The following is a 6,000-nucleotide window of genomic DNA, read 5'->3' on the forward strand; positions in this document are numbered from 1 at the left end:
CTGCCTCTGGAGCACATAATCTTATTGGGACATCTGTAGTAATTGCCACTTCTTGTGCATTAATGTATCAATATAGTGAACCAATGTAATGTTACATTGAGGGTCCAGGAAATCAAGTCTTATTTGAACTATATTTTGACAGAGAACAGGAGAGTTAACAGGCCAGTCCTGAAGCAAGATGTAAATGTATACTGTCATCCATCCCAGGTAAATGCAAACGTTTCTGACCTTCCTTTCTGGTGGATATTGTAAGGTGCACATTTATTAGATCAATAGACACATAATGTGTAAGAGAGGTTATTTGCTTCATTCTAGTACAGGTTGAACATTACAAATTGAAAAAATACAAAATTCAAAACACTCCAAAATCTGAAACTGCACTGCTATAACACTCAAAGGGAATGCTCATTGGAGCAATTCAGATTTTGGATTTTTGGATTTGGGATGCTCAAATGGTAAGTATAATGCAAATATTCCAAAACCCCAAGAAATAAAAACTACAAAACACTTCTATTCCCTGGCATTTTGGATAAGCAATAACCAACCTGTATAGATAGCATATCCAGCACAGCAATTACCGTGTGGCTACCACTTAGTTAAGTTTGCAATGTAGTTTACTGTCATCTGCCATGATCTAGCTGATTTTGCAGGGTCTAGAGTGGGAGATTAAAATGGAATATGATGAGTACTACCACCCTCGCTTCCTTTCAGTCTTTTAAGTTTAGCATACCATTCTACCCATGAGGCAGTGTTGTTTGTGATTTACTATCTTAGCCAGATTTCTGGATAATGGAGTGGGGTAGGGAAGAGCAATTCAGGGGCTTTCACTTGGACTTTCTTGCTACAATAGTCTTTATTCCATAGGGTTATGGAACTAATGCAAAGTTCTCCTAGATGCTAGGTATATACAACCTGATTATACATTTGGGTACCAAGTGTACGAGTCCATTCTCACACTGCTATAAAGAACTGCCCAAGACTGGCTAGGTTCTAAAGGAAATAGGTTTAATTGACTCACAGTTCTGCAGGGCTGGGAAGCCTTAAGAAACTTACAATCATGGCAGAGGCAGAAGCAAACACATCCTTCTTCACATGGCAGCAGGAAGTAGAAGTGCCGAGCAAAGGGGGCAAAGCCCCTTATAAAACCATTGGATCTCATGAGAACTCACTATCATGAGAACAGCATGGGGGTAATCACCCCCATGATTCAATTACCTCCCACCAGGTCCCTCCCACAACACGTGGGGATTATGGGAACCACAATTCAAGATGAGATTTGGGTGGGGACACAGCCAAACTATATCATTCCACCCCTGGTCCCTCCCAGATCTCATGTCCTCACATTTCAAAACACAATCATGCCTTTTCAACAGTCCTCCAAAATCTTACCTCATTCCAGCATTAACTGAAAAGTCCAAGTCCAAAGTCTCATCTGAGACAAGGCAAGCCCTTCCACCTATGAGCCTGTAAAATGGAAAGAAAGTTGGTACAGGGGATATAGGCATTGGGTAAATACACCCATTCCAAATGGGAGAAATTGGCCAAAACAAAGGGGCTACAGGCCCCATACAAGTCCAAAATCCAATTGGGCAGTCATTAAATCTTAAAGTTCCAAGATCATCTCCTTTGACTCCATGTCTCACATCCAAGTCATGCTGATGCAAGAGGTGGGCTCCCATGGCCTTGGGCAGCTCTGCCTCTGTGGCTTTGCAGGGTACAGCCCCCCTCCTGGCTGCTTTCATGGGCTGGCATTGAGTGTCTGCAGCTTTTCCAGGCACATGGTGCAAGCTGTCAGTGGATCTACCATTCTGGGGTCTGGAGGACGGTGGCCCTTTTCTCACAGCTCCACTAGCAGTGCCCCAGTGGAGACTCTGTTTGGGGACTCTGACTCCACATTTCCCTTCTGCAGTACCCCAGCAGAGGTTCTCCATGAGGGCTCTACCCCTGAAGTAAACTTCTGCCTGGACATCCAGGCATTTCCATAAATCCTTTGAAATCTAGGCAGAGGTTTCCAAACCTCAATTCTTGACTTCTGTGCACCCACAGGCCAACACCACATGTAAGCCACCAAGGACTGGAGCTTGAACCCTCTGAAGTAATGGCCTGAGCTATACATTGGCCCCTTTTAGCCACAACTGAAGCCAAAGCAGCTTGGGATGCCCTGCATCCTTGCCCTGGATGCCCTGCATCCAGCTTGGGATGCCCTGCATCCTTGGGCACCATGTCTCAAGGCTGCACAGAGCAAGGGGCCCTGGGCCCAGCCCATGACACCATTTTTTTCTCCTAGGCCTCCAGTACTGTGATGGGAGTGGCTGCTGTGAAGATCTCAGACAAGCCCTGGGGACATTTTCTTCATTGTTTTGGTGATTAACATTCAGACCCTCATTACTTATGCAAATTTCTACAGTGGGTTTAAATTTCTTCCCAGAAAATGGGTATTGTTTTTCTATTGCATCATCAGGCTGCACATTCTCCAAGCTTTTTTGCTCTGCTTCCTCTTGAACACTTTGCTGCTTAGAAATTTCTTTCACCAGATACCCTAAATCATCTCTCTCAAGTTCACAGTTCCACAGATCTCCAAGGTGGGGGCAATATGCCACCAGTCTTTTTACTAAAGCATAGCAAGAATCACCTTTATTCCAGTTCCCAACACACTTCTCATCTTCATCTGAGACCACCTCAGCTTGGACTCCATTGTCCATATCATTATCAGCATTTTGGTCAAAGCCATTCAACAGGTCTCTAGGAAGTTCCAAACTTTCCCCCATCTTCTTGTCTTCTGAGCCCTCTAAATCTCTAGGAAGTTCCAAACTTTCCCACATTTTCCTGTCTTCTTCTGAGCCCTCTAAACTGTTCCAACCTCTGCCTGTTACCCAGTTCCAAAGTCACTTCCACATCTTTAGGTATCTTTATAGCAGTACCTCAGTCTCTGTTGTACCAGTTTACTGTATTTATCTGTTCTCACACTCCTACAAAGAATTGCCCAAGACTGGGTAAGTTATAAAGGAAAGAAATTTAATTGACTCACAGTTCCACAGGGCTGGGGAAGCCTCAGGAAACTTACAATCATGGCAGAAGGGGAAGCAGACACGTTCTTCTTCACATGGCTGCACTTGGTTCTCAAGTGCATCTTCCCAGGTATCCCCATCCAAGTCTCAGGGTTCCATTTCTCCCCTATCAGGGGCCTGATTTTCATGGAGAAAACTTACTGGGACTACAAAGTTACCCATTGCTGAAGTTCTGCTACTCTTACAATACAATACAGTCCTATGCCTGGACTTCACATGGCACACGTCCTTCTTCACAAGGAGAAGTGCCAAGCAAAGGGGACAAAGCCCCTTATAAAACCATCAGATCTCTTAAGAACTCACTATCATGAGAACAATATGGGGGTAACTGTCCCCATGATTCAATTACCTCCCATCAGGTCCCTCCCGTGACACGTGGGGATTATGGGAACTACAATTCAAGATGAGATTTGGGTGAGGACACAGCCAAACCATATCATCAAGAAAATGATTAACAAGTGTTATCTGTGAAGTCTTACAGACCCATTGTAAGAAAGACCTGGGTCAGGACTACATTCATGCCTGACCTGTAGAATCCCTATTCTAATGATGAGTCTTTGATGGTGCTTTAGTTTTGGAACTTTTGATCTCCTTTTCAGCACTCTGTCATGGTAGTTCCAGCATATTACCTCATATAACACAGGCCATTCTTTTTTCCAAGTACCTAAACACTATTCCTCTGTTAATTCTAACTTCAAGGCCCCTTGTCAGGCTGTTAAATATTGAGTTGTGGAAGAGTATCCTCCTATCAGCAAACACTCCTTTAGCCAGATAAATATTCTACCCACCCCAATTTCTGTTTCAGCATCCTCAAGGTATATTTGTAAGCAAGCACTCCCTATTCTTGCTGGTACATACTAGTCTGGTCCTACAGATCCTTTGGTGAATAATCCTTTTCTACCCTTAGCAGAACCAGCACTTCCCCAGGTGGGTCATGCTGAGACTTAGCCCTAGTTGTTTGCCTACTGTCCAGGAGGGGTGTGGGGAAAGATCTTGAGGAAGGCAGATATTGTTTTGCAGGTTATCTGCCTCAGTTCAGGCCCCTGCACAGTTTCTGCAAGGAAGGGGCTGCTGTTGTCCTCTAACAAGGGCGAACGTTTGCCCAGAATGTTCAAGGGAATCTAAGAGTTAAATGTTCTCAAGTGCATTTTCCCAGGTATCCCCATGGAAGTCTCAGGGTTCCATTTCTCCCCTATCAGGGCCCTGATTTTCATAGAGAAAACTCACTGGGACTACAAAGTTACCCATTGCTGAATTTCTGCTACTCTTACAATACAATACAGTCCTATGCCTGGTCTTCAGCAGTTTGCTTTCCAGCTACAGTATATGGCAGTCTTTTTTTTTTTTTTTTTTTTTTTGAGATGGAGTCTTGCTCGTCACCCAGGCTGGGAGTGCAGTGGCGCCATCTCAGCTCACTGCAGTCTCTGCCTCCCAGGTTCAAGCGATTCTTGTACCTCAACCTCCCGAGTAGCTGGGATTACAGGTGCCTGCAACCACGCCCAGCTAATTTTTGTATCTTTAGTAGAGATGGGGTTTTACCATGTTGGCCAGGCTGGTCTCGAACTCCTGACCTCAGGTGATCTGCCTGCCTTAGCCTCCCAGAGTGTTGAGATTACAGGCGTGAGCCACTATGCCCAGCCGACAATCTTTTTAAATGCTGCTGAAGAGGCCTTCTGACTTCACATCTTGCCTTAAACTGGTAACTGTCTCACCTGAGCCTGTCATTTTCTCTCATGCATCAACAGCATCTGGCAACAATAAACGAATTCTGCAGTCCCTTAAATTATTGCTTCCTCTGAATTGTACAAGCCAATGCGACCCCTTCCAGCTGTATTCAATTCTAATTTTCCACAGGTACATATTTCACTAATGGCAACGATACAGCATACCAGGCACTAACAAACACTTCCCTTAGGATCAGTAATAGGGTCCTTATTGCCATCTGGCCAGCAAGTGATTGAATTCCAAATCTCATCCTTAGAGTCCATTTCCTAGGACAATTACCAGTTCCAAATGTCTTAAGTAGGGTTATTCAGAAGCAGAATGTGAAATGAGACCTTGTGTGCAAGTGATCTATTAAGGAAATGCTCCCGGGAGAAATTGGAAAATGAATAGGTGAAGGAAGATAATGCAGGGAAAATGCAAAGCAAGGGTGCAGTCTCAAGCAAAGTCCTATGGTGGGTAGCTTCAGCCTGATCCCACAGGGGAATTTCAGAATATAAATTATGCCTCAGAGTTTGTCCTGACTTGTTGCAAGGGAGCTGGGCTTTCATACTCCCACACCAGTCAGTCACTGGCTGAGACCCACCCATCTCAGGGTGGGTGGATGTAAATTCTCAGGCACTTCTGACTCTGACTCCAGTAGCCAAGAGCAGGCCTTTAAAGAGAGCCTCAGGTGTGGACAGTTAGAAGCAAAAGCCTCAGGGACTGGGGCGAGGCAAACAGAAACCATAAAAGGGGATCTGGGTGGAGCCCGAACAGTATCCACTATGTGCTTGTTATTTTTCCTCCCCAACTCTCTTTTCACTCCTCTGACCCTGGAGGAGAAGAGCAAAGTGGCAGAAACGGTGAAGACACAAACTACATTAGAATAGGCTAGGTTAAGCTACGGCTGTAGTAACAACCATAAAATCTCAGCAGCTTACCCCCATTCAGTTTACCTTTTGCTTATGCCTTGTGTCCTACGTGGATTGTGAGGGGCCCTGCTCTCCATGGTCACCAGGGCTAAAGTTGTTGGAGGTTCTGCCGTCTTGTTCGGCACCATCTAAAATCCACAGCCTCCTCATGTGCTTTAATAGGAAGAGAGAGACCAGAGGGTCGCGCTTGGCTTTTCTTTTCTTTTTTTTTTTGAGACGGAGTCTCGCTCTGCCGCCCAGGCTGGAGTGCAGTGGCGCGATCTCGGCTCACTGCAAGCTCCGCCTCCCGGGTTCAC

Source organism: Pongo pygmaeus, chromosome 4, assembly GCF_028885625.2.
Source record: "Pongo pygmaeus isolate AG05252 chromosome 4, NHGRI_mPonPyg2-v2.0_pri, whole genome shotgun sequence".
NCBI classification, from domain to species: domain Eukaryota; kingdom Metazoa; phylum Chordata; class Mammalia; order Primates; family Hominidae; genus Pongo; species Pongo pygmaeus.